Below are 24,172 nucleotides of genomic sequence, written 5' to 3'. Positions count from 1 at the left end.
AGGGGAGGGAGATCGTAAAGTAAAGATGCAAGTGGACTGAGTGGAAACACGAGAAAGATGGACAAAAGGGAGGGATCAAAAGCAAAATGAGAACGCAAAGCTTCTCTGTGAGTCACCCCAGCATCAAGAGCCCACTTTTACCCACTGATATTTCCTGACCTAAAATTAAACTCCATGGCGACGCCGATGCAAGTCTGGGGCAGAAAGGTATGAAACAAATGTAAAATTAGAAAATTGTCAATCTCCCACTCTAAGAAATCATTATGGCTTACCCCGAATCTGTTTACTTAAAGAGTTTGGAAGTGCATGTTGCAATTTTACCTGGAACTTTGAGTTTGTTGTGCGAGCATGTGTGTAGAACTACACACAACGTATTTGATGAGGAAGAAAGTTATGGTTCGACAGACCACAATGCAACTTAAGCAAAGGTTTGACAACTTTTAGGTCCCATATAAAATCTTTAATTTGAGAAAAGTTTCAGTTATAAATAAAAACTCCACTAACAGTGCCCATCAGCAGGAGTTGAGATTTGAACTTACATCTTTACTATCCACTGTGACTGTTTGCATTACTAATTTTCAAGCTGGGGAAAATCATTTTGCACTTAGTTTGCATAATTTCCCAAACATTTGCCTTTTAAAGTGGTGTAATCATTTCAGATTAAAACAAAACAAGTGTCCAGCCAAAGTAATCACAATTTCAGGGTCACTTCTCTTTCTACAGCTTTCAACTGTATCACATAGTCTTTATCAGAGGGTGGGGTTTGCCAACCTCTTCTTAATCTCAAGTCATTGCCTGGTGAAAAAAGCTATATTTTAAAGCAATAAACCATAAAAACCATCATTATGAAGCTTATAATGCAATATCTTCTAATACACCTAGAATGCAATTGTTACTGTAAATCTGATGAAAATAAACTAAAATACAACAGTTATCATACAACATTTTCAAAATATACCTGGCGATTGTCCATATTTTGGCAATATTTACTGTTAAAATACTTTTTCTGTCTATACAACCAAGTTCCAAATGAAATATTGATAAAAACAGTGAATATTCAACATTCCTGTCACCAAAAGCACACCCATGCTTTACAGGCCTGTAGATTGAGAACGGAAGACCCCACCTTTGACAGGGCATCAATCGATCAGGCTTGAGCTGACCTTTCATTTGGTACCCTGCATGTCTATGTATCTCCAACGGGACACTGTGTGTTCTCAAGCTGCACGTTTCCTCTCTGCAGAAAGAGAGAGAGAAGGCAGGCAGCTTGCACGTATTGTGCAATAATTAAGATGGCGCCCGCTTAGACTTGGAGCAACAAAATAGGCGGATTTTGAACTTAAAACGTCGGAAAAAATCAGTGATTTCGCCCACATCCCCGCTGGCCCCCCGGGGCCTCTGTTTTCAACAGCTTAGGGTGGATGGAGCGCCAGAAACCAGACTTTCAACCAAGAGGCTGGTGTTTGTTTCCCGTGTGAAATAAAAGGTCAACATTAATTGTTTTTATCTAGGTTCCATAGGTTATGTAAATTGCAAAGGTTTTCGTTAGTTACGCAAATAATGCTACTTACGTAACATACTTGATGTCCGTAATGCAATTATTTTAACCCAAACCATGATGTTTTCCTAAATCTAACCAAGTACTTACGTACCTAACCAAATTGTGACGTTTCATAATGTTAACAACATGGTGTTTCAAAATTGGGACATTTTGCAACGTTAACATGTGCTTTTATTTTGAAAGTCTAACTGGACGCTGCCTATGTATGGTTACTAACTTGACCGCGAAGCCCTAAACTTCAAAAACAATGCTAAATAGGTACCCTGGGTCTTAAAATGCGGCGCCAAAATTGACAAAACATGGTCCACTTACTAGAGTTTTAGGGATTTTCAGCGGTATCACATGGTCTTCATCTGATCAAACAGCTAGAAGACCATGTGATACAGTTGAAAGATCTAGTGAGTGGACCTTGAGTTGAGTTTGTTTTATCAAACTACTATTTCCATGATCAAAATGAACTTTAATGCTTAAGTACTTTCATCAAGGACTTCATGGGAAAATTGCAAGTCAGGTATCTGTAGACCATTTAAAATGGCACAACTATACAACATTTTCATTACCTTGCATTTATTAATTTAGCTGACGCTTTTAGTCAAATCATCTTACAATTGCTATACCAGGAGACCCGGGTCTCTCACACCAAAAGCATGTGCCTTATCCACTGCACCATCAACACCCCATTTTCCTTTCAATTCTGTGTTAATTATGTTTTTAAAAGGGAGTGTCACTAATAAATCAAGTTGTGTGGCTATAAGACCTGCCTGTCTTTGTTTTTTCTTTTGTTTTACCAGGTCAAAAGTTGAGACTTTAAGAATTAAATGTCTTTTCTTTAAGGTCAATTCAAGTCTATTGGTAGTCAACTCTCAAATAAGTCAAGTTCAAGTCAAGTCTCAGTTCATTATTTCTATATCTCCAGCCTTTAAAAACCCCTATCTCTGGTGTATGACATTGACATGTGAAGGTTGATTCATAGCTCCGCCCACCAATGATTATATTTTACAATTAAAAAGAAACACTTAATCCCTGTTCATTTCAAATCCGAGAGATTTTACAAATCTTGGGGCTCTTTCAGTTTGAACGGGCATAAAGCCAGAGCTCACACAGACACGCACTTCTACTCCTAAGCCATGACAAGCACACATACACCCAACTTGGTTTCTTCACACCTTCCTGTGTGTGTGACAGGAAATCACCGGCAGCCACTCGACCTAGGAGCGGTTTCCCCTCATCTTCGCCGCTCCTCGCAGGCCTCTCAGCATCCACTCCTTCCCCAGACCTGCTCCTCCACATCTTTTCCACCCTCATTGCCTCTCACATCATTTGACATCAAAGGGGCCGCGACGACTCTCGCTGTTTACCCTCCCTTGCAGGCGCTCATTACAAAAACATCAAAATAAGCCGTGCAGAGAGGCAGGGCGAATTAATGATCTCCCTGTGCCACCGGTGCCCTGCACGCCCTGCCAACGGTGCCAGGCCATTTGATGCAAAGCAAATACACTCTGATACACGTGCATGTGGAGGCAAACGTGTAGTTAGATGAAGACACATACATGCATATCAGTATACTCGCACACACACACACACCCACGCATGCTCTAGTGCCAAGACCCGTGGCTGCTAACGACCATTCAATTAGTGGAAATTAAGGAAGTATTGTGAGGTCCATGCTGTGACCATTAGTTGTTTGAGAGAAGGACAAGGAGTGTGGGCCAGAATTAATCCCTCAAGAGCAAGCTGGAGAACTTCACAGGTCACCATGCAGTAGGGCTTTTTGGTTTTGAGGCTAACGAGCCCCAGCTAGGCCGGAGGATGGCGTTATGACAGAGCAATATGTCATATGCAGTCTGTTTTGAACTAGCTCCGTGATGTAATTGGGGGGGACACTGCAGGTAGGGCTGTGAAGATTGGATTTTAAATCTTTCTTTGTGTTTTGAGCAGTGTTTTGTGGGTGCAGTCAGATGTTTCAGTGGCAGATTCAATGCAAATGCTCATTAGAGGAGCGGTCTGAAGCAAATCCTCATTAGATCAAGTGATTTCATACAAATTGCCGCCCCACAAAAGAAAACCCCGATTGTTAAATCAAAGTACTTTACCAATTCATTGTGACACAACACATACATCAGCGTGCGCAGGTCGCTGTACAACACATGGCTTTTCCCATGCATGTAATGCCAGGTTTTTATTTGGAAATTAATTCTTAATCTAATCTATACAGCCCTATTAATAACTATTATAAAGCACACCCCAGTCATGAATTAATCAGGGATTGGTAATTAGGGTAAAATTTAAATGCATGTTGTAAACCCACATTGAGTGTCTGGCACTAGACGGAGGTGCCAAGCCATCGCTGTACTAATTAGTTTGCAATTATGTTTAATAAGTTCTGTGGAAGCCAATCATCTTACAGTCGGGGAGCTGGGCTCTCCTGATACAGGCACTGTGGAACCAACATGGAGGAGGCAGAGACGAACACTGCATTTCATTCATTTTCTTTCTCCGTGTTTATTTATCTGCAGATGGTTTGCTGAGCAATGTATGCTTAATTTTAAGCAACGACCTGCTTCACACTCAGTTAAACACGCACCCTGCTGGGAGCTTCCCAGTGCAGCCAAACTCCACTATTTCTCTCTTGGAGCCGAGTACAACCATCATTGTTTGCTGCTAACCTCTGAGCGTAAGTTATTTTGTGATGAAGTGTAGTTTTGGAACTGCTACTTTTCTCCCAGCTTCCTCCAGCAAATGATTTCCTACACATCCCAGAGTGCCTTTCAAAAACAATCAATATCCCAGAATTTGTGGGGATACACCTAGTTACACTGAGTGAGGGTGGTAGGAGTCTTTTCACTATAACTACATTCTTTCAGGCTGTCCAGTTGTAGTGAATGAGTTCAGGAAAGGTTCATTAAACAGACTTCCCCCTGCAGTCAAACTGCAGACACTAAAATGAAACTTAGATTGAAGTTCACTGGAAAAGTGCTCAAATGTACAACTAAATTATTGAGTGAATCCGTTACTATGCTGAAGAGTTTTAGCAGATTTTATCATATTACTGCATTGAAGCTGCATTCTATTCCATTTTCTGGCTTTCTTTTGGGTAGAAACTGGTCTGTAAGCTTCCTGTTCAGTGACAATCTCCCTTTAAATTGCAGTTCAGTTTCTGAATTTTAAAACTGATTTCACTACATTTACATTTATTCATTTAGCTGGCGCTTTTATCCAAAGTGAAGGAGAAATCCGCTGTAGCACCCGGGCACGACTGACCCCTCTATAACTTATGGAGAGGAAGAAGGAGATGGGGAGACCAGACAGAAAAAAGGGTGGGCGGGAGGGGTGTAGAATCCGCGAGCGAAGAAGAGGAGATCGGACATGTGGGTAATTAATGAAATGCTGGGAGTGACGTGATTGATGTGTGGTCCCGCTCCAGAAACTCTGCTGGTAGCGACACTGCATCAGCATCAAAATTGCCATTACAACTGGGAACCTTTTCTGAAAATTCGAAGATGTAAATGACTGATTTTTTATAATGCAAACAATAAACCTTCATTCAAGGAAATTAAACACAAATTGAATGTATATGTTTTATATTGTCAATGGCCAGAATATGTTCAAACCTTCAATGACCTTTTACAGAAAGTGTCACCAGACTGATGGCAAAAAATTTGCCAAGGTATCTTTGACAGCAGTGACCTCAATCTAAAATCCTGTGATAACAATAACGCTTAGAGAATTGATTTAGCTAACTAAATACAAAAGACAAAAACAACATGTTTTTGTATCTGGTTTCACTTGTTAAACTGCTACAAACTTGCAAATAATACAATCCAGAGCTGATTCAGCTATCAGTTCAAACCTGTATCAGGTAAAATTATGCTAATTTATTATTATCATTATTATGATTATTATGATTATGCTAAATGTTGATTTGGTTTTACTAAAAAGTAGTAGAAGTACACCTCAACTGAAGCAAAAAAAAAAATCAACAGATGCAGCTAATTACTCATTCACAAAGTTAGGGACCATCTAGGACCCTCTGGGACCCTCATGTCCCAGAAAGGATACAGCACCCAAAAGTGATCTGTGAGCTTAAGCAATATCAGCATTTAAAAATGCCATGATTAAGTTTAACACTGATAATGAGCTAACTGTCATCATCTATGACCTGAGGAAAGAGACAGGAAAGGAGGGAGTACTGAGGATACATTTTACTTCAAAGAATAAGGACGGCGACTGGTTGTGGAGGAAGGAGTTGTGGGCAAAAGTTAATAAAATATCATTCGGGGAGTACAAATGGTTAGGAGGGCCATGTTGCTATGCTGGAAGACTGACAACAAAATGAGAGTGTGTAACACTTTCACCTCCGAAACCCGGATAAAACAAAGGAACTTCTGTTGTGGGGTGTAGCTGTTTGAATTATACTGTAAAAGTTAGACTACAGATCAGGAAGGACAAAGCGATGCACTCTTCAACCCTGCGGAAATCACCACAATGAGCAGTATGAATGCATGAACCCTGGCTCGGTATCTGCCAGGCTGAGTGGTACATTGTGAATTCACAGAGTTGAAAGCATTTTGTGAAACTTGGCCGTGGACCAAAAAGCCTCTAAATGGCTTCATGGGATGGCTTTTCAATGGTGGGTGGGGCAGGAGGGAGATGGGGTGGGAAGAAGGGTAGTCTTAACCCAAAATATAAAAATGAGTAACCACTGTCTTTCTAGCTTCGCCAACTGAAATATTCCATAAGGGATCTGGCAAGTTTTTTCCTGCTTTTTTTGGAATGGCATCGGAGACAACAGCTTCAGAGAACTATGAGGCAACATATTAGTCGTTGAAACTCTGACAGCTCACTACAAAGATCTCCTCCTGAGCTCATGGCAACACATAGGGCCTAACGGCAGGGTTCAGCTGGGACTCTTGGCTCAGGCTCTTGACATGAACGGGCTCCACTAGTGTGTGTATGTGTGTGTGCATGTGTAAGCTAACAGTCACTGCGGTGCCATTTGGACCGGTGCCTGACACCCTCCGTGTTAATAAGAGTAATCAGGGCCCCCATGCCTGCTACCAGCCTACATAGCACAGCAGAGACATGGCACAGCCCTGCACCGCCACCTGAGTGTGTTTACCCACAACACACATCACCTCCCCTGCCACACACACACACACACACACACACACACACCCCTCATAGAAGCTAATGAGGGGGAAATGCAGTCAATATAGTACAATTGATCAGCATTGTCCGGCGACAGCACGCGATCGATTGGGTTTCCCTTCGCCAGTAATGCCTCATTAGCCGCGTCTTCAGCGCACACTAAGAAACACACAATCAGGTGTAATGAATTGCGGCGCAAACAAATCATAGCATTTAATTTTCAAAGCACTCTCTAGGCTTTGGTTCATTTCGCAGAGAACGCCTCATGTACATTTGCAGTGGATGAATGTGCCACTGCAGCTGCATTCCATATGTTTTCATTAATATCAATTGTGTGATATCAATATTAGGGCTCTGGGTGGAATAGTGTTGAGGCAGTAGAAGAAGGAGAAAAGCAATCACACGGAAGTTTAATTTTAAAACTGAACTGCTTGAACCCCCTGTAGCATGTTCTGTTATATGCAATTGTCAGCTGAATTGTGATATGACGTTTTTCACCATAATTACTTTAATCTCACCGCATGCAACGCTGCATTAATGTAGACAGGACTGCGTTTTGTATATTGTGTTCACTGTATTTATTTATTTATTAAAGTTTCATCTAGAGCAGTGGTTCCCAACCTGGGGACAAGATATGGGTCTCAAGATTATTAACCAGAAGAAACATATCTATGCTGCACAGAATTTATAATTACCTCTATTACAAGTGATCCAATTTGAGAAGGGAAAATCACTCTATGGTGATCAAATGTACAACATGTCACAAGAGGTTGCAAGTGGACATTGCTATTTTTTTTAAGGAGTTTAAAAAGGTTTGGAGCCAAGGATTTAAAGTATAAATCTTGCAAAATCTTCCTGTACCGCATAATGAGGTCCTGTTTTGTCTGCACCACATGCAAGACTTTGTCACCATGTAAATGAGAGTACAAACAATAACAAATGGCCTAAACAAATATGAATCAGTTTTTTTTCTTTTTCTTTTTTTTACATGCAAATGTTAATTTCATGGCTGCAAATATTATTTTTTTATTATTAATGAATCTGATGATTATTCTTTTCATTAATCAATTTAATTTATTACAGTTTGTTTATTCCAACAAATGCCCCCAAATAGAGAGTCCAAGTTTGTTTTGTTTTGTCTGACGAACAGTCCAAAACCCAAATGTGTTCAATTCACAGGTATCTTAAAACAGAGAAAGGAAGTCAATGCTCACATAACAAAATTTCGAGCTAGTAAGTGTTTGGTATTTCTGCTTCGTCATAGCCTTAAACAATCAGTTCAGCACGAGGGAAAGAGATGTTTTTGGTAACTCTTTTATTTAAAATGGTTCCCAGCATCCCCTCTTCTCAGATTTAATGCAGTGAGTCACCCGGCCTTACAGAACTTCTGATCCTCCTAAGTTATCACATTAGGCTGTTAAAAGTAGAGCGTTGATGATGTCATGACACTGTTTCAGAGGCTTTCACACCCTGACGAATACCAATCTGGTGGAAACATTACATATTTTTGAAAAGGTCAAAAATAGAGTTATTTGGCCCTGACAAGGAGCTGTTCAATTTCTATCCAAAAAAACAAACATATTGCAATGAGCCCAAGTGCATTTTAAACACACTGCTAGATTTCATCTATATTTTTCTTGGATTCTGTGTGTTTTTACCCGGCAATCAAAGCACTTTGCATGATTCTCGCCAAAGTGATTGATTTGTTAGAGCATCTGTTGGCCCTGTTGGACTGAAATGCAGCCACACGGTTTACTCTAGAGTGAAGCAACTTGTGGTTGGCTGTTGTCCAGAATCATTATTAATTATTATAATGTTTAAAGCAGCCAGAGTCAAGCTTTAAAAGCTTTAAGAACACAAATTAATTTTACATCTTCAGCATTTATAGCAAGGTATCTGTCACTGCTGGGAAAGAGACTTGCCAAATGTTTTTTTAGCAGCAATTAGGTGTTTGTTATGTTACAGAGGGGAATCTCTCCATTCCGGCTGGTAACATTGAGACCATCCATCCTAACCTCTGCCCAGATCAGATATTTTTCAGGCCTCTGGAGGGATTCAGACTAGATTTGAGGTGCTGTAATATGATATTTGTTTGGATGGTGGTCAGGAGGTAAATCTGTGCGTGTGCATATGTCCATTAGTGTATTTACGTGTGTGTTTGAATGTGTACGGACGTGAAGTGGTAACTCGAACCAAGTGTGTGTGTGTGTGTGTGTGTGTGTGTGTGTGTGTGTGTGTGTGTGTGAGAGACTCGTTCCAGTGGCCAAACACTGCGCCCATAGAGGTGTCTCCTAAGGCGCACTGCTGATCCCCAGCCAGACCACCACTTCCTGAGGCCTACACGGATGAAAAATATCCCCAACGTGTGAGCACACACACAAATCTGTGGAAAGCCCACTTGTCTGCCTGGAAAACCCTGGAGTCCTAGGGGACTGGATTCTCTCAGAAAACCCACTATTCCTCTCACAGTGTGGGCAGTGTGTTACGTCTGCTTGGGATCAGCTTGCTGAGGAAGAGGAAGAAGCCTTGGGCAGACGATTCTTGCACTCTTTCATTGCGAACAGTCTCCGGAGGCGTTCCCCCTCTGTTCTTCGACGTCCCACTTGAACCTTAGATTGAAGCAGCAAGAAGCAAAAGAAGAGCAGTGAAAGACTCCCCTCTAGCCTGTCTTTGCTGTTTGCCTTTCATCTCCAAGCCCACAAGTTCCCACAGTTCAGAGCGGCGCACAAAATAGAGGCAAAATGCGTCAGCCTGCATGTGTGTTTGCCCATTAAGGCCAAGAGTCGACCTGTCAACTTCCAGTCGTCCTCAGCACTCAGCGTGACGACTGAACACATCTTTATAGTGGTGATGGGAGGAGGGCGAGGTCGGAGAGGTGTTCCGTTGCGTGTCAGTCAGCAACAGTGAGACTGTGTTTGTGTGAAGCAGGAGAGGGGCGGATCAATCAAAGGCGTTTGATTAAGAGGAAGGAGGCAGGTTCCCATTTCCCTCCAAACCAAAGGCAATCCCGCTTCATGTAGATTGGGTGTCATTCAACCCGCGGGCTGTCTCTGACTTGTGTACATAGACAAACACATTAACCACCGGGGCAGACTGCTGTAATGACAGTAATAGAGCACGCCCGATGACAGACAACAGAATAGCACTTTGGCCGAGGTTGACAGAAGGAAATAAGGAAAAAGATTTCCTTTTTTTTTATAAAGGTCTCTTTTTTCCTCCTCAGCTAAAGGTGCTCATTTGTGGGGGTGAAACGGTTGCGACACCGTAAGCGGAGGGCAATTTCCCTCCCATCAAGTGTGTGTTTAATTTTCCTTGTCCCTCTTTTGCCCGTCTCTCGGGGCAGCTTGTATGTGAAGGCTGCAATTGATGTTAACATCTCACTTGATTGTACAATTTCTGGGCTGGAGGCCTTCCCTCGGCCTTTACTAGTAATCTGTGAACACATACGGGTTTCTTTCTTTGTGATGGGCCATAGAGTCTTTTGTGGGGTAACACCTTCAGGAATGTTCTTGCTCATACTGTATATCCTGACAGGGGCTGCACATATTTTGTTGTCTTAGCGGGGAAAACATCCTGAGTATCAGGAGCCAGACAATGCATGCACAAACACAGAAATCTTTGTCAGATTTATAAAGCCGTGCAAACACATGGTTTTGTTTTATTATGCTGGTGATGAGTCATGGTAAAGCTCACAAGCCTGATTTCCACTCAACTAGCTAGCCATTAATTTATGTAGACACACTCTTAATCACCTATTTGCATATCAATACCTCTGTCTGATCCACCACTGTTTAACAGGGATGTACGCTCAGTTGCCAGTTTATTAGGCACACCCTGCCAAAACTAATGCAGTGTAATACAACAGCACTGCAATAAATCCTACCTTCATGAGGGTTAAAATATTCAACTGTTTGTTTTGGAGGCTGCAGTTTGTGGAGCTGAACTACATAGCATTGCAGGTGTATCCATTATTATTCTAGCTTTACGGATATAAATGGACACCTGTACTATAAGCTGGAGTGTATAGTTGTGCCTTCAGGGGTTACGGCCTACCCCATGCACGTTGTTACCATAGCTACTTTAAAGCTGACGTGGCTTCTCCTCCATCTGACGTTCAGCAGCTACAGAGATGTCATGTGGAGACAGCAAGAACTGTGTTTCGGCAGCATGTGAAAAAGACATTGTGTCACTGTATATCACAAAGCAGATGGCGGAATCTTAACACACTTACTGTGTGGAATCTAATGAAAGCACAACACAGCCTGAATATGTATGATATAAAGCAGTGATACATTTGAAGCTGAGCTGTCAATCAAAACCTGTGCCATAGGTGCCTATGGTGCAACTTCTGGTAACCTCAAATACCATATAAACCCAGCTTAAGACCTGTCACAGCAAAGAAGTAGTTCAATTTCACCAACTGTGTCACATCGGTGAGGTCCTCCGACAGAACCAGGGCAATCCCAAATGCACTGCTCTGACTGCTTATATAGCACCTATATTATCATTAGTTTTGATCATATTACTGTACTTCCAAACTATACTTTAACAATACTGACACAAAAGTAATTCATCAAAATTAAATTTATATTAAGCCCTGGTTGGAATATTAAATATCCTGCAAAACACTTGACACATTCAGTGAAATTGGCTGACAACTTACACAAATATTTTTTAGTTTTCATCCCCACCATGTCAGTGCAAAATAAATGTAATTGTAATCTATTACAGTTATTTGGGAAACGTGTAATTAAATTACATTTACTTTTGACAATGTTCATGATTACATTGGGGGTTACATCTGAATATTTTCTGCAAAATGTCTTTATGTTGAATAATATTCATTTTGTTGCTTTGCATGATTTTCATGTGCACAATGTCTTCCTTTGCCATCTCCAGCCACAGCCATTTAGTAAAGTTTGATGATTTTGATTGGTTCTCATGTGCCACCTGTCTGCCAGTTAAATTGCCTCTAAAGCTGTCTTTTGAAAATGGTTTCAGTGTTTAAATTTAGAAAAGTAATCAAAAAGAAATTAAATGTTTCATTACTTTGATAAAGTAATTGAAATAGTTACACTACTATTACATTTTAAACAGTGTAACTTGTAACCAGTAACCTATTACCTTCCAAAGTAACCTTCCCAACACCGCACTTCTTCATATCACAATTTGCTATAGATAGTATGCATGGTGTATGCACTATATACAGGTACGGTACATGCATTGTTACTGCACGTTTACCTGGTACCAGGACTACACCACAAAAGATGATGTTCTGTATGATATTTTTCAAAATATAAAATTAAATATATAAATCTCTAGTACTATATATATTGTAAATAATTAAAGGTTTAAAGGTTAAAGGTTTCCTGTTTTTCCGTGTTGACTGATTATACCCAAATCAACACGGAACACCACATTCTTCCATTTGGCCCCCATCCTCCAACAACAAACACAACACGTGCACATATCTGCATTCATGCAAACCTACAAACTGGCTTTCACAAATCCTCACCAGCAGCAGGGTTCCAAATCAAGCTGATAACCCCCCCCCTTTGATTTTTTTTCAAGGGACGCCTGCTTGGATTTGACTCTGCAAAGTCATAGTGCAGCGGCTAGTTGGAGGGTAGTGGGAGACAAGGCGGTGTTTTGCGTATGGCCTGTGTGTTTGTGTGTGCATGTGAGAGGGAGTAATCTCAATCTCTTTCTCTCTTCAAATTCAACAGACAGCACAACCCTGCGGGGGAAAAAAAAAAGTCAAAGTAACACTGTCGTCTAGTTATGCAAAATCAGCAGAGTATAGTATTTGTAAACCTGGGCTAGCTGTTCAAACAAAGCATGATTATATATCTCGCCTCCACATTCTCCCCTGTACTCCTTTTTCCATTTTTCCAGGTGAGAAGATGATGTGGCTGGGTTGTGTCATTTTGCTCAAATTGCACACATCTGACAGTCCAGAGTGTGTGTGTGTGTTTAAAGCTGCTACAGTACTGTATGTTTGCAAATCTGCCTGTGTTGTGTGAGAGCGTGTGGGCATCTGTGGGTGTGTCTGCAACTAACGGGAGGATCGGCGGTGAAAGGTTGGCCTTCGGTGTTGGTGGACCTCTAATTTGTTCCGCCACAGCAGAAGTCGGCTAATGCAGCACACCTGCTATCCCTGTACCATCATTAGCTGGTGCAGAACGGCAAAAAGGTCAAACATAAACAGAGAGATCACAGAGAGGGAGAGAGAAACACAGGCAGAATGAGAAAGAAGAAAAGAGACGGTGTGTGTGTGTGTGTGTGTGCATGGGAGAGATAGCGGGAGAGAGATGAGCGCTAATGTGGGGATGATGAGTGGGCGTGGGCTGCCCAGGCATGGAGCGATGCATGATGGGAACACTTCACACACCCGGGGCGCCTGCCTCTGATCTTGGCAAACAAGCCCCAACACGTAGGCATGATCGCTACACACCTGTGTGCAGAAACACACCGACAAACTATACTCACAAACAAACTGGCTGCACATGTGAGTGAGATCAGCAAGAAATCCTACACAGTCAGCTGCGCAGATGTGGCATAATTCATTTCTATTAATTCTGACACAAAGTGAAGAAGCCGCAATAAAGGCAGAGTTTATGGACAAAAAACACATCCTATCCATCATCATCCATCTTGAAAACTATTCATTTCCTATCTGGAAAAGACAGATTCGAGAGAGGTGATTGGAAAAAGGCTTAGATTAGGCTTGAACTACATTTCCCGCGGTTCCCTCTATGGAGGAAGATGCTAATTTTCTTCCTCGGGAGACCCTTGAGGGGTCATGTGACCAAATACAAGCAGGCTTCTTTTCCGTATTCTTGCTAACTCGGGTTCTCATAGCGTGAAAAGATAACCATAGTGCAAGCAGATGACATACCTTGAAATACTTAATTTAGATAGTTTCTGTTATTAAAATCCTGAATGCAACATTTACAATTTCCAATAAACAAACTGAGGCTAAATGAAAACTTGACTGGATTAAAATGAGGCATTGCACCCTGCACTGATTATGCAAGCATAAGCTCTGTTTATTGAGACATCACATGCAAGGATCCCTTCAATATATATGGTTTTCATTTCCATATTACAGTTTTACTATCAAATCATTTTCAGGTTGTTCTTTTGCCAGTTTACTTCCACAAACTCTGTCCCTACTGTCTTGCTGGATATTGAAGGAACAGCCCCAACACAATGAAACGGGATTCAATAATTTATGCTAGTGTGACAATTCACAAGTTCTTTCAAAGCTGAGAGCAGACAATCGCAGATCAAGGAACTGACCATTTAAAGCAAATTATCAGAGTTAGATGTGGTGAAGGGGGGATTGAGAAATCTTTCAGAGAATCCAGCAAAAATGATTCTGCTGGGAGATGGAATACTCTTTATGAAAAACAGGTGTACATCATATCTTAGCTAAATCAGCATTACCAAAAGTAAAACACATAAACATAAAGAGGAGTAAAGTGGTGGACAGAGCTAAAATGAAGTGTGAAATTCAGTGCACTGCCTGACGCTAATGTTAAGGCTGTCAGTAAGCACAGATCTCATAGTCCACCGACCCTCTCTTTGCGTATCCCTGGTGACTCCACCTTTCCTTCTTCTCCAATAGAGCAGACTGATGAATTGAATCACAGAAACTAGTGGAACGGAGGCAGGCGTCATGTGACGTCATGATTTCGGCTCTCTGTGTCTGCTTTTATTAAGACCAGAATCAGAAAAGGCGAAGCTTCACCACGTGGCGGCATCAAACATTCCCCCTAACGTAAAAACAAGTCATCACATTAATATGTATGGTAAGGAGGGACAAATACTCCCCTGACTACACTTGGCTTGACATGCACACACACATATAGTGTGCACACACCAAATAGAAGCTGTTCCATGCACATACACACGCGCGAATGAGAATAGACGCCGTCTCCCCATACCTGGTTGCGAGGTAATTAATCGCTGTGGTATTTAGGAGTGTTCAGCTAGACAAATATGACAGAGACAGGGACAATTAGTTTGCCTGTTTAAGCTACATTAACTCTCCCAGCTATTACACCCCAGCGCCAAAGCATAAGTCCTCCCATAGGAAAGCAGTGCTGCGGCCGCCGCTCATCGACTGTGGAAGAACTGTAGGAGGAAAAAAAAACAACATAAGGGGAGGGTTGTTTGTTGTGTGGCATAATTGGGAATACATTTCAATTATCTACTGTGTCACTTTCTGAGGTGTGTTTCTAGCATTTATTTGGATATATGAGAGGTTTGAGTTTGTAAATCAGCTTGTGTACAGTATTTGTGTTTGTTCAAACCAACAAGCATAGTGGTTTTGTATCTACAAAGTTTATTTTCTTATAAAATTTTTTAATATACTCTAGTTGCCAGTTTATTAGGTACACCTGGATAAAACCCCTGTAACAGATTGACTGGTGCAGAGGGACACAATTACATTTTCCACAGTTCATCCACAGACAGATGAAGTCAGTCCCCGCATGGAAGTGGCTTGTGTTTAGCGGGGGACTGGTCCGGAGGCTGACCTCTGCTCTCCTGGTGGAAATGAACCAGATATAAAAAGTCAACACAGACTTTGCTTTTATCTTATTGGACAGGTAAACTAACATTGCTGCAAAGCATGTGAAATATATTGTGATTTTGGATGGAGCTTGCTTCCCCACCACAGTGTAACTACCTAAATAGATATGGTAAAATGTAAGTTCATTTAAAAGAATTAGTCAGTACTCAATAGTTTTTCCAGGCCTTTTAAGAGCTTAAAAATGAACAATATTGTAATTATTATTACTATTAGCCATAAAAGCCTTATTTGGTGGAGTGAAACACCCATTCATATAATGCCTCTGCCAGCATCTCATCCTCCATACTGGCCATACCACACAGAGTGAGCTTAATAGAGGAATTTAAAAAAAATTGCCTTTATGTTCCCTGCATGTAAATTAGGTACATCAGATCAATTTGAATCTGTGAGTAGATGTACAGATGCATCGCTTGAAGTCACTTCCATGTTACATTTGCTCAATTTGTACCCCTGTATGAGGGGGAAATGGTCGAGTCCATTGGCTTGCACTGACCTCGTTCCGAGCTGGTAGCTGGCCACTTATCAAAATGGGGGGTGAGGCAACAAAGGGACCCTTGCCAAGTCCTCCAAAAAAGTTAGCAACTCGTGTGGCACTCTAAACAACAAAACAATGATTGCTCTCTTGTCCGTATTGCCGGTGCTACGAGGCAGCGGAGCCAAGACTCTTGTGGTAAATTCAAAACAAGTGGGTGTTTGACAAGTAGCGACAAACGCATTAACGCCAAGGTGGGAGAAATGGTAGCTCACTGGCTGAGTGTTGGTCAGCACATGTATAAGCCTGTTTTTGTAGCTTTTTGCATTCAATCAATCTGGAACCATGTTGTAATACTGGTTGTTTGTGCTTGTCTTTTCTATATATAGTGAAAACCCCACATAAAGCACGGTGATATTTGCTAATTTGACAACTTTAAAACCTGTTATCTGCAAATACTACCTACCTGATGATTATGCTGTCAGCTACACCACAATTGTGTTTCTTCAACCACAATAACAGAGACATTAAAACGGTTTGGGGAGGTAGATGACATGATGGAGTGGCTGTCAACACAGAGAGAAAACAGAATTTGTTTATTCATTTGTCCTAGCTGTCTCTGGCTATGGTGACTATGACCAGCTTGCTGCAGGAACCAGAGCTGGTGTGGTGGGTAGGATTTCTCATGTACTCGGGCCTGGAGGGGCGAACAAGTTCTGCCCTCCATCCTCATCCAGGGAACAAGAGCCTTCAGGACAAGCTCATAGGACAAGGTCGAGGATAAAAGAGGAGGAAGAAAACCCAGGAGTGGTGGTGAGAGGAAAAAAAAAGAGTGTAGGAGTGACAGACAGAGGGAAAGTAGAGGAGAGAGAAGAAATCGGACTTCCTCTTGCCTTCAGCACTTGCATACCGACTGTACCTCCAGCCCCTCCCTCAGCATCCTCTTCCAGCTCTGACTCCGTCTCCAGGCCTCACACCCTGCAGGCTGCCTCTCTGAATATTTTCTCTGTCCCTAATCGACTTCGATTGATGCCAGTGCAAGAAAAATTCAAGAATGTCTGTCTTGTTTCGGTGTTTCAGTGCAAGCCATGGCAGTCCACCTTGTAGTGAGCCCAACTTACAAGCTTTACTGTGATCACTCTCAGTAATTCAGGAAAATCACTTTCTGTATTGCTAGATGCTCTGTGGTGTGAGTCTTAGAATTTATTGTGCTACAAGTGCTCCTCCTGATGACACACAGACCTCAAACTTCCAATAATTTTGTGGCACTCTACAGGTCAAATGACTCCACTGGGAAAGAGATCACAATAAGGGTTATAATATAAATCCATTGTATATTAATATATTTATTTTACTATTACAGACTACATGGAGATGCAATAAAGAACAAATCTGATATTTTCATTCTTGCCATCAAAACCACCATAAAGAAGCTTATAATGCAACTGAATATCTTCTAATAAACCTAGAATGCAATTGTAACTGTAAATCTGATGAAAATAAACTAAAATACAACAGTTATCATGCAACATTTTCAAAATATACCAGGCGAATGTTTATATTTTGGCAATGTTTAAAATGTTAAAATGTTGATTGGTAGGTATCTTTAAAACACTTTTTCTGTCCATACAACCAAGTTCCAAATGATAAAACATTGAAATATTGATAAAAACAGTGAATATTCATCAACATTCCCGTCACCAAAAGCACACCCATGCTTTACAGGCCGGTAGATAAATAGAGAACGGAACATCACTGTGGGGGGGCATCAATCGATCTGGCTTGAGCAGACCTTTCATTTGGTACCCTGCATGTCTATGTATCTCCAACGGGTCGGCCAGAAAATGGCGAACATTTCAACGCAGAAATGTTGAGAGCAGGCAGTGCAGGTATTGCGTAATAATCAAGATGGTGCCCGCTGGGACTCGAAGCAACAACATAAGCGGGTTTTGGACTTAAAACGGCAAAAAAAATAAAAATTCAGTCAGTAATTTTGCCCACAGCACAGCTGTTTCTGTTTTCAACTTAATCAGCAGTGCTCTCATTTATTGACACGTATATTAACATGAGACCAACCAGTGGGTTTGTCCTTTCATTCTTTTTCAGATATTCTAAGTGGAGGTTTCTGCTTCTGAAGGGTCGAATTCAACCTGAAACATCACACCATCTGAACCATCGTTTATTGTTTATCTAGCTTTTGTTTCAATTGCTGGGCTCAGCAGGATATGAATGATTGGTTTCCTAACTTATCTTTCATACCAAAAAACTGAAATTCAGGCTACCTTCTTTGGCCAAAGAATGTAAATATGAATATGCTCACAATCTCACACAGATCTGTTTCCGCACCTCCAGTCCAGCCCCCAAGCCTCAACCTCCACACTTCCCCAACTCTTCCAGCTTCTTCCTCAGCCCCCTCCTTGATCTCTTCCACTGTTATGCTCCCTTCCCCAGCTGTAACCCCACCTTCAAATCCCTTCATCCAGCCTCCAACAGCCCCACTCCAAGCCTCATCCCCCTCTGGCTCAGCCTTCCTCTCTCTGGGCTACAGGCTACTTAGCAGGGGGTGGGGCAGGTATCTGCAGTGCAGTGTGCTGTGCCTGGTGCTCAGGGCGGCACTCCGGGGTGAAAAGCCGGCAGGGTAGTGATGAGCTCAGGGTGTCATCTTCAGCTTCCACCACCCACCAAAATGAAAGGAATGAGGGAAACGGAGAGAGAGGAAGTGGAGGGAGAGAGAGGGGATGGTGGAGTGAATAGGCATGCGTTGTAAATCTTCACAGCAGCAACATGTAACCGTGGAGAAGGGAGGGTGACGAGTGGGTGATGGAGAACGGCAGGCACGAAAAAAAAGAGAGAGAGGGAGAGATGGCTCAGAATGGGGAGCGGATTTGCCTCACTCACTTAATGCACTGCTTATGACAGCTAAAGGGGAAAGCACACTGGAAATTGGTGAGAAGGAATTACCAGTGTTATACCGCTTGCCATCTTACAAATGAATACCGTTTAGCCTCAGCATATAAATGAGTGGATTTTGCTTGGAGAGGAAAAGAGAACGAAAAGAGAGTAGGGGAATGAGAGGCAGAGGAAGGCAAAGTGGCGGCGCAAGCAATCAGTGGCCGGCGTGTTTTGCGGAGGTGTGTGTGTGTGTATGCATTTGTGCACACGAAGGTACGTTTGTGAGCTGTAACTGCGGGCGTGTGTGCGTGGCTCAGTGTGGGGCTCTGTACAGAGCCAGCCGCCTGAAATTATGCAAGCAAGTAACAATGAGCAAATTGAACCGCCGCACACTGACACACACACATACACACAAGCACAGCACAAGGTCGGGCTCAAAGACAAGGGAGTAGGGGCGTTTTAGCAGTGGGTGGGAGCGAAAAACAGATCATGATAAATTGGCTCACATTTTACAAAACGCTGCCCTTAATGCACCTCGGCTAGCCATGCCCCCTAGCCCGGCACTGGGGCTGCTTTAATAGCAGCAGCTAGCCATTTGTGATATATGAAAACCAGGCTGTGGCACTAATTGCGCAATTACAAAGCGGAAGCAGTAGCGTGTTGTGGCAGCATGTGGAGGAGAGAGAGACAGGGAAGAGAAGAGAGGTGTAGAGGATTGTGCACAATATCCTTCTCTCTTCACTTCTTTTTATCTTTTCCCTCTACCTTGTAAACCCTGCCTCCATCCCCTAGCGGCCTCCTCTGTTTCTCTTCCTTTCCATCACCCTTTTGCAGAGGGCTCTGGCCAACTGAGCTGCGCCCCTGGCATCCCTGTAGTTTATTGAGAGGTAGAGTGAGTGTGCCAGTTTCACTAAACCACAGGGAGCAGAGGAACTGGGAAAGCGGGAGCTCCAGAGCATGTGAACATAGTGAAAGTGAGTGTAGTGAGATGGGGAGGGGAGGGGGGTGAGAGGGGAGGGAGGGAGAGAAGGCAAAATTTGTCTTGTGCGTCGATGAAAGGACAATTTATTAGGAGCTGCTCAGGGAGACAGAATATTTTGCCCCAGTGCTTTACGGACTGTCTGGATGAGGAATGGGAGCATATTAGTGCAGTGCCGGGCCCGGGCTTGGGACAGGCTGGGGCCGAGGCTGGAGCAGCACCAAGCTGGCACAGCCCCATCACAGTCTGCTGCAAACATCTCTGGGGGTCGTGGATCAGGGGCACACAGGGACGGAAGGGGGGTGTTCTGCAGTGATGGTGGAGATTGTGGGAATGTGAGGAAATGAATCCAGATATATCCACAAAACCAGGGTCGTCCCTTGATTATAAATCTATTCAAAGGTGTTTTTAAAGCTGGACTGGAACTGTTTACACCACGAACAACTGTAGTTTTTCAAAACTTGCAATGTTCTTGCTGCTAACTTGACTTTCATCAGAGGAGATTAGTGAGTGGATTTTGTAAAACCTTTTTTTTTTTATTGATTTATCATTTGAGACAAGAGAAAATTACAAACAATAACTGGTTCAGGTTCTCATAGTGCATGTGAAAGTTTGCTGCTTTTAATGAGCATTTGTGTGACGATTTGTGGACTAAACCAGTAGTTTCCCCACACATTTTTGTTTGCAAAACCTCCGCAGCCTTATGAGATGAGCTCAAGTAACTCTTCATCAACTGTCATTTTCAATGTACAAACTATCCTGTAAATAGTATTTATTTAAGTATTCTTTGGTCCTGACAGCATGTGTTGTTTTATGTAACAAAACATCAAATTCTGTCTCTTAGGCTAAGTTCAGACTCAGATCTGATCTTTTTATAACAATGTGAAGAGGTCAAGTCACATGAAATCTGATCTTTTCCAGTTCGGATTTGGGCCACTTTCATATGTGGTCCAAATCCAGATCTTTTTAAATGCGACCTGAGTCTGGACCTTAATTCTTATATACTGTCTATGGTATGGACATTCAGGTCGGAATTAATGCGACTTTGACGTCACTCTAGAGCAGCTGTTGTCACCGTTCTGCTGTAGACGGAGCCGCGGTGAACGAAAAAGCTCCACAAAAAGGCATTATTAAACATGTGGCTTTTTCTTCTCTACCTTGCCATCATTTGCTCACAAATTCCCTTTCTTATACCTGAAATTCACCGGACCGCGAGTTATGTGCATGCTATTTGTCAGAGCGGACAGAGTGGGGAGAGAGAGAGAGAAAAAGAGGGAGAGAGATGGAGTGACTTGTGGGGCAGATGCGTTGTACAGCGCCAGAAACCGTAATGAAAAAAACAGAAAGTTGTGAACACTTGTCATAATTCGGGAGAAATCTGACCCATGAGAGGACAATGAAAAACGGGAGTCTCCCGTGAAAATTGGGATGGTTAGCAAGTAGGAGCTAACCAGAGCTAACCTCTGTGGCTGTGTTTACTTCTGTACAGCGTGCTGTGTGTGACGTTGTGTTATTCTTCTGGGCATGCGGGTCACTTTCAGGCTACGGACAGTTCACACTGGAGTCTGATATGGGCCACATTTAAGCAATAATATGAAAAAAATATTGGAAATGAGCATTAAGGCCTGCAGTCTGAACGTGGCTTTAGATGACATTACAATAAATACATTAAGCAGATGCTTTTGGATAATGGCATTGAACCTAGATGTCATCAAAAGTTCTGCATCTGTTCCAAACAAACACCAAAGAGGATTTTCACTGCTGCCACATTGTACAAGTGCTTTCCAAATTGTTGCTGGAATCAGGTTTAACAAAGTTTTTGGCTACATGAGTAAAGTCTGTGAGAACTGTCTGACAACACAGACTCCAGTCACTTTACATCAGGCGGTGGAATTATCTGGCAGGTATACAGTATGTTTGCTCACCCCTACAGCGGCGGCAAGATTAAGGAATCCCACATTGGCCGGCCTATCAGACAGCACAAAAGTGGGGGCAGCACTGCAAACAACACCTGTGCACATCACAGTGGATAGCTCTCCCAGGGTGGAGCTAACATTAGCATGCTGCTGTAAACACGAGCCGAGCAGGTGTCTCATCATCCATTACCAGTGGCTTTGCTTTGATTGTATTTAAGTGAGACAATATATATCCTTATGCAAATTATAGTGACTGAGAGAATTAGAAGGTTAGATAATATTTTCCTTTACAAAGGCCTTGTATTAACCTGTGTATTAACCTCTGAAAAAGAATTATGAGTATATGGTAATATTGTACATGAGTATATAGCATGGAGCATGGTGTCAGTATGAGACAAGGCAGAAAATATTCCGACATACAGAAAAGGCACATTGGGATTCCTCTCAAAAAACATAGTTTTGATTCATTCTCACTTCTCCATATGAATAGCAAGTAGGAAAGGAAGGAAAAAAGGAAGTAAGGAAAGGACAGAAGTAGCAAGATGAAAACTATCATTGCTTTTGCTTTTTAAAGGCATTTAGTTCATTTTCCTCCTGCACAGAAAAAAAAAGGAGCAGCAAAAAAACAGATGGCCACAGAAAAGCCATGCAGCATTCCTCCACTGTTCCTCATCTCCTCAGCAACAGAGGCCGGTCCCCCGGCATACCACACCGGGGCCTCAACATATCTACCGTGTAGCTGGCGGAGCGCACTTCCTATTTATCTCCCGTTTCACTGAGCCGCAGCTAGCTGGCACGGCTGGCGTGACCTCCGCTGGGCGCACATTAATTTCACCTCGCCGTTTCTATGGCATCGATTAATAAAAAGTGACTAGGTTTTCAGCAAATGAACACACGCTGATAAATGAGGGCCCGCGCCTAATTGCTTGGTAAATTAAGAGCTCACAATAGTGACGACGATGTGTGGTGCTTTTAATATTTAAAAACTCATTAAGTGCCGGGGCGTCTTGCTTAGTTGGGCAGGCGGCCTTGTATGATCACCTTTAGGTGCTATTAAAGGTGATCATGCGAAATAGTCAGTGCAGGTTTCAGGTTGGAGGTGGACCGGCTGATCTGATCAGAGCTGCTTTAAGGTGACTCCAACCTCCAGTTTGCTGCTTTTCGCCTTAGAAAAATGTTCTCTCACACACAGGAAACCCACATACACATGCATGTACACACATGCGCTGCTCTACGCTGGTGCAGGACATAAAACCTAATGCACACACACCTCAGACATGCATACACTCTAATATCATGCACTGTTTGGAATCACACACAAAAATGCACTCCTCATACACATGTCAACACACAAACACACACAAGCAAAAAATCTCCCTCTTCACAGACACTCATACAAGCAAAGACACACACACATAGTTTTTTGTCTGCATGTATAATACAAAAATCCTCATGCAAAATGTGGAATTACACACTTCCACAAATGCTCTCTCCACACACACATACACGAACAAACACTCCTATGTGCACATCTAACACACACACACACATACACACACACACGTCACAACCCAAATGTCATGCACCATTTGGAATCTGGAGAGCAGAGATGAGCGAGCACTGGCAAATATTGAAAGTATTTATTTCTTTCCACAGATGAACGGGACGTAATCCTCCAAATATATTTAGTCGTGTTATGGATTTGTTGTCACTTAATTTGCATGACAACACACTACCTTTCACTGCGCACACAGCGGCAATTGCAGCGCTGATATCATCTTTATCATTATTGAGCCATAATGTGGCGCTACATAGAGGGGGGAAATTGAGCAAGTTAAGCTTGGAGTAGGAGCAGACACTTGGCTTATGGTGATGGATCGCTTTCAGTAATTTCTCTTTATTATGATTGGCAAAGATCAATATTTTAACAGTTCGGTTACGGCCTTCAGTACAGTGCTTAATATGTATTATTCACGACCTTTATCAGCGTGGAGGGAGGGAGGGACGGGTGGGATATATGAAGGGGAGGGCTGGCATTTTTTAGACTGAGGCAGGAAGAGGGCCAGGGACATGAATAGGACTGTGTAATGGACACAAATGAAAATGGGCTGTGTGTGTGTGTCTACGTGTGGGTGTGTGAGAGTGGCTGCATCCTTGACTGCAGAAGCACAGCCAAGGGCCAAGAGACACACGGTTAAAAGGTATTTTCTCACTTCCACCACCTCTGGCAGTGCCAGCAGATCATTTTGGTTTTATTTGTCCAGGTTTTGAGATTTCAGTGTCCCTAAACAATGGTGGTGAATGGAATTATATTTGTGATGCTCAAAGCATTGAAAAGTTCCATTTGATACATTGACAGTGACACTGAAGATTTCCAGAAGAAATGTCCCTGTCAGACTGGATAATTGTTTAATTTACAGGGACGCTAGGGCAGAAAAGATCCTGAGCTCCCTTGAGAGCAAAAAAAGTTGATGTTTGGGAGATGTAAATAAGAATAAATCAAATAAAAATTCACTGTCTCACCAGTTTGGTAGTGTGAGTGTGTGTGTGTGTGTGGAGGGCGGGGGTGATCTAGAAATGTAGCAGGATGTGTCTCATGTATTAT

The sequence above is a fragment of the Micropterus dolomieu genome, linkage group LG01 (genome assembly GCF_021292245.1).
Source record: "Micropterus dolomieu isolate WLL.071019.BEF.003 ecotype Adirondacks linkage group LG01, ASM2129224v1, whole genome shotgun sequence".
In the NCBI taxonomy this organism is placed as follows: domain Eukaryota; kingdom Metazoa; phylum Chordata; class Actinopteri; order Centrarchiformes; family Centrarchidae; genus Micropterus; species Micropterus dolomieu.
This window is presented reverse-complemented; position numbering follows the sequence as displayed.